This window comes from Artemia franciscana, unplaced genomic scaffold (genome assembly GCF_032884065.1).
Source record: "Artemia franciscana unplaced genomic scaffold, ASM3288406v1 Scaffold_2035, whole genome shotgun sequence".
Classification (NCBI taxonomy): domain Eukaryota; kingdom Metazoa; phylum Arthropoda; class Branchiopoda; order Anostraca; family Artemiidae; genus Artemia; species Artemia franciscana.
This window is the reverse complement of record NW_027063080.1, coordinates 19,215-31,942: the sequence shown is the minus strand read 5'-3', so window position 1 is coordinate 31,942 and position 12,728 is coordinate 19,215. Positions and strand designations below refer to the sequence as shown.

Here is a 12,728-nt window from a genome sequence, read left to right as displayed (position 1 = left end):
CAGATATTTATAATTTGATGTTTATTATAAATTGTTGAGTGTTAGCCTGCTTGGCACGTAAAATTTTTTCTAACAGTCAATGTTAGAATGAACACTGACAAATTGAAAAACATTGAAAAGGATTGAATGTTACCAAAAAGCAAAACCAGGCTTGCGGTTCAAAGAGAAAGGGCCAGATTAAGAATGTGCAATTAACGTCAACGAAGGCGTGTCGAGGAACTACCAGAGCAACGTGAAACCAGACTTGCTTCTGAAAGAGAAAGTAAAAAAAGAAGGCGTGCCGAGGAATCAAAAGAACAGCAAGAAAACAGGCTTGCGGCTGATAGAGAAAGTAAGAAAAAAAAGCTTGCCGAGGAATCAGAAGAGCTACCTGAAAATTGTCGCCTGGCATTCAGGTACAGCCCAGTCGATGATTATAGTAGATGTGTTCAAATCGGGACTATGTCTAAAATTTGTCCCTATTGCAAGGCCTTTGAAATTCAATGGTGAAACAATGGGAATATTTTGCGCCTCAGGAAAAGTTAAAATTCCTCTAGTGGCTGCACCACCGGAGCCATTGAAAACTTTGCTTACTGGAACTACGCCAGAATCTAAGCGTTGAGATATAGATAGATATATATATTTTTTTAACTACGTAAAACTTGCGAATATACAACATTCTTTGCTGGCCCATTGTCTGTCCATATAAATAAATTGTCAGGTTTACCAACTCTTGAACATGCAACATAATAATTGTCCATGGGATAACAATACGTATTCAGATCTTTACCGCATTTTTCTAACGATTGCCCTTGAGCTCTGTTGATGGTGATGGCTAATCGAACATTCTGTGTGTCTCGGTCGTCATTTATATATCCCCCCTGTGCCCCCCGGCGTCCCCTTTGTAGTTGTGTCCCTGTATCCCGGTCGTTATTTATATTCCCTGTGTCCCGGTCGTTATTTGTGTCCCGGTGTCCCAGTCTGTAATTTCTCTTTGAGTGTCCCGTTCGTCATTTATATTCCCTGTTTCCCGGTCGTCCTTTGTGTCCTGGTGTCCCGGTCTGTAATTTCGTCAGTCGACAAACATGACGTCGGTTGACAAACAACTTCATGAATAATGCTCAATCCTCATAATGACGTCAGTCGACAAACATGACATCAGTCGACACACAAACATGACGTCAGTCAACATGCGTACAACTTATTTATATATATATAGATATAGATATAGTTTCTTTTTTAGTTTTATTTTTTTTTAGTTTTGCAGCTTTTTTAGTTTTTTTTTAGCTTTTTTTTCTTTTTAGGTTTTTACCTTCTTATGGCACTTGGTATTAATCAAGTGACATATAGCAATCGCAAATTCTGTCGTTCAATTTTTATTCTAATACTAGCTGTTGGGGTGGCGCTTCGCGCCACCCCAACACCTAGTTGGAGGTGGCGCTTCGCCACCCCCCAAGCCCCCCCGCGCGCGTAAGTCGTTACGCGCCATATTAGTTACGCGCCATTGTAGTTGTGTCCCTATGTCCCACCTGTGAATATATATATATATATATATATATATATATATATATATATATATATATATACTAGCTGTTGGGGTGGCGCTTCGCGCCACCCCAACACCTAGTTGGTGGGGGCGCTTCGCGCCCCCCCCCAAGCCCCCCCGCGCGCGTAAGTCGTTACGCGCCATAATAGTTACGCGCCATTGTAGTTGTGTCCCTATGTCCCACCTGTGAATATAGATATATATATATATATATGGTTTTAACTACGTAAAACTTGCGAATATACAACATTCTTTGCTGTCCCATTGTCTTTGCATATAAATAGATTGTCAGGTTATCCCCCTGTTTCCCCCGGTGTCCCCGTTGTAGTTGTGTCCCTGTGTCCCGGTCGTCATTTATATTCCCTGTGTCCCGGGTCCCGGTCATCATTTGTATCCCGGTGTCCCGGTCTGTATATACATTCGTTTTTTAGTTTTGTTTTTCTCCTTTATTTTTTTCCTTTTTTTTTTCTTTTTTAGCTTATTTAGATTTTTAGATTTTTTAGTTTTTTTTATTAGTTTTTAGTTTTTATTTCTTTTTAGTTTTTTTGTCCCGGTCGTCATTTATATCCCCCTGTTTCCCCCGGTGTCCCCGTTGTAGTTGTGTCCCTGTGTCCCGGTCGTTATTTATATTCCCTGTGTCCCGGTCGTCATTTGTATCCCGGTGTACCGGTCTGTATATACATTCGTTTTTTAGTTTTGTTTTTCTCCTTTATTTTTTTCCTTTTTTTTTCTTTTTTAGTTTATTTAGATTTTTAGATTTTTTAGTTTTTTTTATTAGTTTTTAGTTTTTTTTTCTTTTTAGTTTTTTTGTAGTTTTTACCTTCTTTTTAGTTTTGTTAATTTTTTTTTTTACTTGTGTCCTGGTCGTCATTTATACTCCCTGTGTCCCGGTGCTTTGTTGATTGCTAATCGAACATTCCTTTTGTCCTGGTCGCTTTCTCTTTGAGTGTCGTCATTTATTTTTTTCTTTTTTAGTTCTTTTAGTTTTTACCTTTTTTAGTTTTTTTTTAGTTTTTAGTTTTTTTAGTTTTTTACCTTTTTTTAGTTTTTTTAGTTTTTTAGCTTTTTTATTTTTTTTATTAGTTTTTAGTTTTTTTGTAGTTTTTGCCTTTTTTTTTAGTTTTTTGTCCTGGTCGCTTTCTCTTTGAGTGTCGTCATTTATTAGTTTTTTCCTTTTTTTTTTAGTTTTTTATTGGTTTTTACCTTTATTTTAGCTTATTTTTCAGTTTTTTCCTTTTTTTTTAGTTTTTTTTTATTTTTTATTTTTTTTAGTTTTTTACCTTTTTTTAGTTTTTTTAGTTTTTTTAGTTTTTTAGCTTTTTTACTTTTTTTATTAGTTTTTAGTTTTTTTTTGTAGTTTTTGCCTTTTTTTAGTTTTTTCAGTTTTTTTTTTAGTTTTTTATTGGTTTTTACCTTTATAGTTTTTTTAGTTTTTTAGCTTTTTTATTTTTTTTATTAGTTTTTAGTTTTTTTTGTAGTTTTTGCCTTTTTTTAGTTTTTTCAGTTTTGACGTCACCTAATCCAGTTTTTTCAGGTGACGTCACCTGACACATCCATCCACACATCCATCCACACATCCACAGACAGACAACTTATTTTTATATATATAGATATATATATATATATATATATATATATATATATATATATATATATATATATATATATATATATATATATATATATATATATGTTTTTAACTACGTAAAACTTGCGAATATACAACATTCTTTGCTGTCCCATTGTCTGTGCATATAAATAGATTGTCAGGTTTACCGACTCTTGAACATGCAACATATAATGTTCCATGGGAAAACAATCCGTATTCAGATCTATACCTCATGATTCTAATGATTGCCCTTGAGCTTTGTTGATGGGGATTGCTAATCGACCATTCCCTGAGTCGCCATCGTCATTTATATATCCCCCTGTGCACCCCGGCGTCCCCTTTGTAGTTATGTCCCTGTGTCCCAGTCGTCATTTATATTCCCTGTGTCCCGGTCGTCATTTGTGTCCCGGTGTTCCAGTCTGTGATTTTTCTTTGAGTGTCCCGGGCGTCATTTATATTCCTTGTGTCCCGGTGTCCCGGTCGTCATTTATATCCCCCTGTGCCCCCCGGCGTCTCCATTGTAGTTGTGTCCCTGTGTCCCGGTCGTCATTTATATTCCCTGTGTCCCGGTCGTCATTTGTATCCCGGTGTCCCGGTCTGTATATACATTCGTTTTTTAGTTTTGTTTTTCTCCTTTATTTTTTTCCTTTTTTCTTTTTTTTCTTTTTTAGTTTATTTAGATTTTTAGATTTTTTAGTTTTTTTATTAGTTTTTAGTTTTTTTGTAGTTTTTACCATTTTTTTTAGTTTTTTTAGTTTTTTTTTACTTATGTCCTGGTCGTCATTTATACTCCCTGTGTCCCGGTCGTCATTTGTGTCTCGGTGCTTTGTTGATTGCTAATTTATATTATATTTATATTTATATTTTTTATATTTATTAATTTTTTTTAGTTTTCTTTTTCTCTTATTTTTCAGTTTTTTCCTTTTTTTAGTTTTTTCTTTTTTAGTTTTTAGTTTTTTTTGTTTTTTACCTTTTTTTAGTTTTTTTAGTTTTTTTAGTTTTTTAGCTTTTTTAGTTTTTTTATTAGTTTTTAGTTTTTTTTTAGTTTTTGCCTTTTTTTAGTTTTTCAGTTTTTTTTAGTTTTTAGCTTTTTACCTTTTTTTAGTTTTTTTTAGTTTTTTAGCTTTTTTAGTTTTTTTTCTTTTTAGTTTTTTTTGTAGTTTTACCTTTTTTAGTTTTTTTTCTTCTTTTGTATTAGTGTGAAATAATTCAGACGTCATATGCGGACAAACACGACGTCACTCGACAGAAAGACAGACAGACATAACCCACAAACAACTTATTTTTATATATATTTATTCATATTTTTTTAGTTTTCTTTTTCTCTTTTATTTTTCAGTTTTTTCCTTTTTTTTTTAGTTTTTTTCTTTTTTAGTTTTTAGTTTTTTTTTAGTTTTTTACCTTTTTTTAGTTTTTTTTAGTTTTTTTAGTTTTTTAGCTTTTTTAGTTTTTTTATTAGTTTTTATTTTTTTGTAGTTTTTGCCTTTTTTTATTTTTTTCAGTTTTTTTTAGTTATTAGATTTTTACCTTTTTTTAGTTTTTTTAGTTTTTTAGCTTTTTTTAGTTTTTTTTTCTTTTTAGTTTTTTTTGTAGTTTTTACCTTTTTTAGTTTTTTTCTTCTTTTGTATTAGTGTGAAATACTTCAGACGTCATATGCGGACAAACATGACGTCACCTGATCCACAGATCCACAGATCCACACACAGACAACTTTATTTTATATATATAGATAGATTGACAGTTGGAAAAATCTTCACGTGCCAAGTATGCTAAAGCTCAACAATTTATAATAAACCTCAAAACTTTAAGTATCTTTTTTAAGGTTTTCGAATTACTTTAATCTATTGTCAAAATATTTTGAAATATTTATGCAATTCCCAGTTTTTACATTTTTAATTTCAGTTTTCTTTTTCTTCTTTATTTTTCAGACGTAAATACATATCGCCGAACCTTTGTTTTTTTTAACTAAAATCTGGTAGGCATTGATAACCTTATCCAAGTCAAAATCCCAAACCCAATCATCATCGCTATCATTTTCAGTTTTGATATGTTTTGACTCTCGCTGTCCAGGTTGATCTTCATCTATTTGCGCGGTTTTGCGTTCTTTGGCCGCAAGCCTTTTGGCATTAGCTCTTTGAGCAGCTTCCTCGGCAGTTTCTTCTGTTGTAGGATTTGGTAACATTTTATCTTTTTCAATGTTTTTCAATTTGTCAGTGTTCATTCTAACATTGACTGTTAGAAAAAATTTTACGTGCCAAGCATGCTAACACTCAACAATTTATAATAAACATCAAATTATAAATATCTGTTATAAGGTTATCGAATTACTTTAATCTATTGTCAAAATATATAGAAATATTTATGCAATTTCCAGTTTCTACATTTTTAGTTTCAGTTTGCTTTTCAGTTTAGTTTCATTTTTACATATAGATAAGATATAATCTGGCGTAACGGACAGACAACTTATTTTTATATATATAGACTAGCTGTTGGGAGGTCGCTTCGCGCCACCCCAACACCTAGTTGGTGGGGGCGCTTCACGCCGCCCAAGCCCCCCGCGCGCGTAAGTCGTTACGCGCCATATTAGTTACGCGCCATTGTAGTTGTGTCCCCGTGTACCACCTATGAATATAGATAGATTTATATATGTGTTTTGAAGTACGTAAAACTTGCGAATATACAAAATTCTTGGCTTTCCCATTGTCTGTGCATATACAAAGCCTTATGTACTAATAACGACGTCATATGCAAACGCTCTTTTACAAACAAACAAACATGCATACACACAACTCGTTTTTATATAGATAGATAGATAGATAGATACAATACAAATTAACTGCGTATAACTTGCGAATATACAACATTCTTCGCTGTCCAATTGTCGCTGCATATAAATAGATTGTCAGGTTTACCGACCCTCGAACATGCAACGTACAATTGTCCATGGGAAAAACAATCAGTATTAAGATCAATACCACATTTTTCTAATGATTGACCTTGAGCTTTGTTGATGGTGATTGCAAACGCTAATCGAATTGGGAATTGCAATCTTTTAAATTGAAAAGGCAGATCCGTTGGAATCAAGGGAATGCAAGGAATAAGAACAGCATCATACGCAATAGCATCTTGAGCATATTCATGCATATAACGGGGACTGCCAGCATATGACGAAGGTAAAATCGTTAATCTTCCAACGTTTGTGGTATTACCGTCATTTACAACTGCTTCTCGCAAATGAATGTATTGTTCAGAGCAGAGCTTGGTCTGATTCAGGCAGATATATAGCAAACGTTCTGATTCAATTTTTGCATACATATCAACGACATATTGGTGAAACAATTGATGGCATTTTAAAATATAATTCTCTTCATCCTGCCGAATCATTAGTCTATAGGAATAATAATGCATTGCACTGCATTTCTTATTCATTTCTTTGTTAGTGGCTGGATTCATCAATTTAATATTAAAGTGATAGCCTTCGGCTCCATCCCAAAAAATGATAGGATATTGTAGGACATCGTAGCATCGATGAGTTTCAGCAATTCTTACCAACTGAGCGTTTCGCTTATGAAGAATAATATCTCGAGGTAAAAACTGATCACCGACCATAACGATTGCCACTTCGTCGATAGTTGGAGCATTGTATCTACGCACATGTTGGCCAGGAGGCGTTTTGTCTGCGGACATAACAATTTCATGCGTATCAGTAGGCATCAAATCGATGGCTGTTTTCAACAGACGCACTAAAATATTATTTTCGTGGAAAAGATGTTGCAAATGGGAAACGATTGTCCTTTCAACGTTGGGAGAAATTTCGCAACATGCATTCAATTCCGAATTTCTATCACTGATGAAGTACAATTGTAAAAATGTATGACTCTCACCTGAGAATGGTTGAAGGGACTCTGCTTTATGATAAATTTGCCCTTTTACTTTGAAAGTATGCATAAATTGATCTGGATTTTCGATTTGGGCACCAAACGACGTCATTTGGAAACATGAGTTATATTTTCTGATCTGTAATAAAAAACGCTTAGCTTCTGGCGTAGTTCCAGTAAGCAAAGTTTTCAATGGCTCCGGTGGTGCAGCCACTAGAGGAATTTTAACTTTTCCTGAGGCGCAACACATTCCCATTGTTTCACCATTGAATTTCAAGGCCTTGCAATAGGGACAAATTTTAGACATAGTCCCGATTTGAACAACTCTACTATAATCATCGACTGGGGTGTACCTGAATGCCAGGCGATAATTTTCAGATTGCTCTTCTGATTCCTCGGCAAGCTTTCTTTTCTTACTTTCTCTATCAGCCGCAAGCCTGTTTTCTTGCTGTTCTTGTGATTCCTCGAAACGCCTTCTTTTTTTACTTTCTTTTTCAGAAGCAAGTCTGGTTTCACGTTGCTCTGGTAGCTCCTCGACACGCCTTCGTTGACTTTAATTGCAAATTCTTAATCTGGCCCTTTCTCTTTGAACCGCAAGCCTGGTTTTGCTTTTTGGTAACATTCAATCCTTTTCAATGTTTTTCAATTTGTCAGTGTTCATTCTAACATTGACTGTTAGAAAAAATTGTACGTGCCAAGCATGCTAACACTCAATAATTTATAATAAACCTCAAAATTATAAATATCTGTTATAAGGTTTTCGAATTACTTAAATCTATTGTCAAAATATATAAAAATATTTATGCAATCCCAGTTTCTACATTTTTAGTTTAGGTTTGCTTTTCAGTTTAGTTTCATTTTTATATATAGATAAGATATAATCTGGCGTAACGGACAGACAACTTATTTTTATATATATAGAAGATATACATATATATATATATATATATATATATATATATATATATATATATATATATATATATATATATATATATATATATATATATATATATATATATACTAGCTGTTGGGGTGGCGCTTCGCGCCACCCCAACACCTAGTTGGTGGGGGCGCTTCGCGCACCCCCCCCAAGCCCCCCCGCGCGCGTAAGTCGTTACGCGCCATAATAGTTACGCACCATTGTAGTTGTGTCCCTATGTCCCACCTGTGAATATAGATAGATATATATATATATATATATATATATATATATATATATATATATATATATATATATATATATATATATATATATATATATATATATATATATATATATATATATATATATATATATATATGGTTTTAACTACGTAAAACTTGCGAATATACAACATTCTTTGCTGTCCCATTGTCTTTGCATATAAATAGATTGTCAGGTTTGCCGACTCTTGAACATGCAACATATAATGGTCCATGGGAAAACAATCTGTATTCAGATCTATACCTCATGATTCTAATGATTGCCCTTGAGCTTTGTTGATGGTGATTGCTAATCGACCATTCCCTGTCCCGGTGTCCCGGTCGTCATTTATATCCGATTTTTTAGTTTTTTTATTAGTTTTTAGTTTTTTTTCTTTTTAGTTTTTTTGTCCCGGTCGTCATTTATATCCCCCTGTTTCCCCCGGTGTCCCCGTTGTAGTTGTGTCCCTGTGTCCCGGTCGTCATTTATATTCCCTGTGTCCCGGTCGTCATTTGTATCCCGGTGTACCGGTCTGTATAAACATTCGTTTTTTAGTTTTGTTTTTCTCCTTTATTTTTTTCCTTTTTTTTTCTTTTTTAGTTTATTTAGATTTTTAGATTTTTTAGTTTTTTTATTAGTTTTTAGTTTTTTTTTCTTTTTAGTTTTTTTGTAGTTTTTACCTTCTTTTTAGTTTTGTTAGTTTTTTTTTTTACTTATGTCCTGGTCGTCATTTATACTCCCTGTGTCCCGGTGCTTTGTTGATTGCTAATCGAACATTCCTTTTGTCCTGGTCGCTTTCTCTTTGAGTGTCGTCATTTATTTTTTTCTTTTTTAGTTCTTTTAGTTTTTACCTTTTTTAGTTTTTTTTAGTTTTTTATATGAAAATTTTTTTTAGTTTTTTCCTTTTTTCTTTTTAGTTTTTTATTGGTTTTTACCTTTATTTTAGCTTATTTTTCAGTTTTTTCCTTTTTTTTAGTTTTTTTTTATTTTTTATTTTTTTTAGTTTTTTACCTTTTTTTAGTTTTTTTAGTTTTTTTAGTTTTTTTAGTTTTTTAGCTTTTTTACTTTTTTTATTAGTTTTTAGTTTTTTTGTAGTTTTTGCCTTTTTTTAGTTTTTTCAGTTTTTTTTAGTTTTTTATTGGTTTTTACCTTTATTTTAGCTTATTTTTCAGTTTTTTCCTTTTTTTTAGTTTTTTTTAGTTTTTAGTTTTTTTAGTTTTTTACCTTTTTTTAGTTTTTTTAGTTTTTTTAGTTTTTTAGCTTTTTTATTTTTTTTATTAGTTTTTAGTTTTTTTTGTAGTTTTTGCCTTTTTTTTAGTTTTTTTTAGTTTTTTAGCTTTTTTATTAGTTTTTAGTTTTTTTTGTAGTTTTTGCCTTTTTTTAGTTTTTTTTTTAGTTTTTTAGCTTTTTTATTTTTTTTATTAGTTTTTAGTTTTTTTTGTAGTTTTTGCCTTTTTTCAGTTTTGACGTCACCTGATCCAGTTTTTTCAGGTGACGTCACCTGATCCACGATCCACAGATCCACAGACAACTTATTTTTATATATATAGATATTTTTTTTTTTTTACTTATGTCCTCGTCGTCATTTATACTCCCTGTGTCCCGGTGCTTTGTTGATTGCTAATCGAACATTCCTTTTGTCCTGGTCGCTTTCTCTTTGAGTGTCGTCATTTATTTTTTTCTTTTTTAGTTCTTTTAGTTTTTACCTTTTTTAGTTGTTTTTAGTTTTTTAGATGAAAATTTTTTTTAGTTTTTTCCTTTTTTTCTTTTTAGTTTTTTATTGGTTTTTACCTTTATTTTAGCTTATTTTTCAGTTTTTTCCTTTTTTTTAGTTTTTTTTTATTTTTTATTTTTTTTAGTTTTTTACCTTTTTTTAGTTTTTTTAGTTTTTTAGTTTTTTAGCTTTTTTACTTTTTTTATTAGTTTTTAGTTTTTCTTGTAGTTTTTGCCTTTTTTTAGTTTTTTCAGTTTTTTTTTAGTTTTTTATTGGTTTTTACCTTTATTTTAGCTTATTTTTCAGTTTTTTCCTTTTTTTAGTTTTTTTTAGTTTTTAGTTTTTTTTAGTTTTTTACCTTTTTTTAGTTTTTTTTTGTTTTTTAGTTTTTTAGCTTTTTTATTTTTTTTATTAGTTTTTAGTTTTTTTTGTAGTTGTTGCCTTTGTTTAGTTTTTTTAGTTTTTTAGCTTTTTTATTAGTTTTTAGTTTTTTTTGTAGTTTTTGCCTTTTTTTATTTTTTTTAGTTTTTTAGCTTTTTTATTTTTTTTATTAGTTTTTAGTTTTTTTTTGTAGTTTTTGCCTTTTTTTAGTTTTTTCAGTTTTGACGTCACCTGATCCAGTTTTTTCAGGTGACGTCACCTGATCCATCCACAGATCCACACACAGACAACTTATTTTTATATATATAGATATAATCTGGCGTAACGGACAGACAACTTATTTTTATATATATAGATATATATATATATATATACTAGCTGTTGGGGTGGCGCTTCGCGCCACCCCAACACCTAGTTGGTGGGGGCGCTTCGCGCCCCCCCCAAGCCCCCCCGCGCGCGTAAGTCGTTACGCGCCATAATAGTTACGCGCCATTGTAGTTGTGTCCCTATGTCCCACCTGTGAATATAGATATATATATATATATATGGTTTTAACTACGTAAAACTTGCGAATATACAACATTCTTTGCTGTCCCATTGTCTTTGCATATAAATAGATTGTCAGGTTATCCCCCTGTTTCCCCCGGTGTCCCCGTTGTAGTTGTGTCCCTGTGTCCCGGTCGTCATTTATATTCCCTGTGTCCCGGGTCCCGGTCATCATTTGTATCCCGGTGTCCCGGTCTGTATATACATTCGTTTTTTAGTTTTGTTTTTCTCCTTTATTTTTTTCCTTTTTTTTTCTTTTTTAGCTTATTTAGATTTTTAGATTTTTTAGTTTTTTTTATTAGTTTTTAGTTTTTATTTCTTTTTAGTTTTTTTGTCCCGGTCGTCATTTATATCCCCCTGTTTCCCCCGGTGTCCCCGTTGTAGTTGTGTCCCTGTGTCCCGGTCGTTATTTATATTCCCTGTGTCCCGGTCGTCATTTGTATCCCGGTGTACCGGTCTGTATATACATTCGTTTTTTAGTTTTGTTTTTCTCCTTTATTTTTTTCCTTTTTTTTTCTTTTTTAGTTTATTTAGATTTTTAGATTTTTTAGTTTTTTTATTAGTTTTTAGTTTTTTTTTCTTTTTAGTTTTTTTGTAGTTTTTACCTTCTTTTTAGTTTTGTTAATTTTTTTTTTTACTTGTGTCCTGGTCGTCATTTATACTCCCTGTGTCCCGGTGCTTTGTTGATTGCTAATCGAACATTCCTTTTGTCCTGGTCGCTTTCTCTTTGAGTGTCGTCATTTATTTTTTTCTTTTTTAGTTCTTTTAGTTTTTACCTTTTTTAGTTTTTTTTTAGTTTTTAGTTTTTTTAGTTTTTTACCTTTTTTTAGTTTTTTTAGTTTTTTAGCTTTTTTATTTTTTTATTAGTTTTTAGTTTTTTTGTAGTTTTTGCCTTTTTTTTTAGTTTTTTGTCCTGGTCGCTTTCTCTTTGAGTGTCGTCATTTATTAGTTTTTTCCTTTTTTTTTTTAGTTTTTTATTGGTTTTTACCTTTATTTTAGCTTATTTTTCAGTTTTTTCCTTTTTTTTAGTTTTTTTTTATTTTTTATTTTTTTTAGTTTTTTACCTTTTTTTAGTTTTTTTAGTTTTTTTAGTTTTTTAGCTTTTTTACTTTTTTTATTAGTTTTTAGTTTTTTTTTGTAGTTTTTGCCTTTTTTTAGTTTTTTCAGTTTTTTTTTTAGTTTTTTATTGGTTTTTACCTTTATAGTTTTTTTAGTTTTTTAGCTTTTTTATTTTTTTTATTAGTTTTTAGTTTTTTTTGTAGTTTTTGCCTTTTTTTAGTTTTTTCAGTTTTGACGTCACCTAATCCAGTTTTTTCAGGTGACGTCACCTGACACATCCATCCACACATCCATCCATCCATCCATCCACAGACAACTTATTTTTATATATATAGATATATATATATATATATATATATATATATATATGTATATATATATTTATATAAATATATATATATATATATATATATATATATATATATATATATATATATATATATATATATATATATATATACCTATATATATATATATATATATATATGTATATATATATATATATATATATATATATATATATATATATATATATATATATATATATATATATATATATATATATATATATATATATATATATATATATATATATATATATATATATATATATATATATGCTGCAATATATATATATATATATATATATATACAACATATAATTGTCCATGGGAAAAACAATCCGTATTCAGATCTATACCTCATTATTCTAATGATGTGTCCTTGTGTCCCGGTCGTCATTTATATTCCCTATGTCCCAGTCGTCATTTGTGTCCCAGTGTCCCATTTTGTAATTTCTTTTTGAGTGTCCCGGTCGTCATTTACATTCT

At 30.8% G+C, this 12,728-nt stretch overlaps 1 long non-coding RNA gene across 1 annotated transcript; it reads right to left on the bottom strand.

Moving 5' to 3' along the window:
* Window positions 1-3,937: 3,937 nt before the first annotated feature.
* On the bottom strand, window positions 3,938-12,231 carry LOC136042794 (uncharacterized). The gene is made up of 2 exons (XR_010621433.1): window positions 10,553-12,231; window positions 3,938-4,809 (listed from the first exon to the last, which is right to left on the bottom strand). It is a non-coding gene; the product is annotated as an uncharacterized LOC136042794 (long non-coding RNA).
* Between the last annotated feature and the right edge of the window lie 497 nt (window positions 12,232-12,728).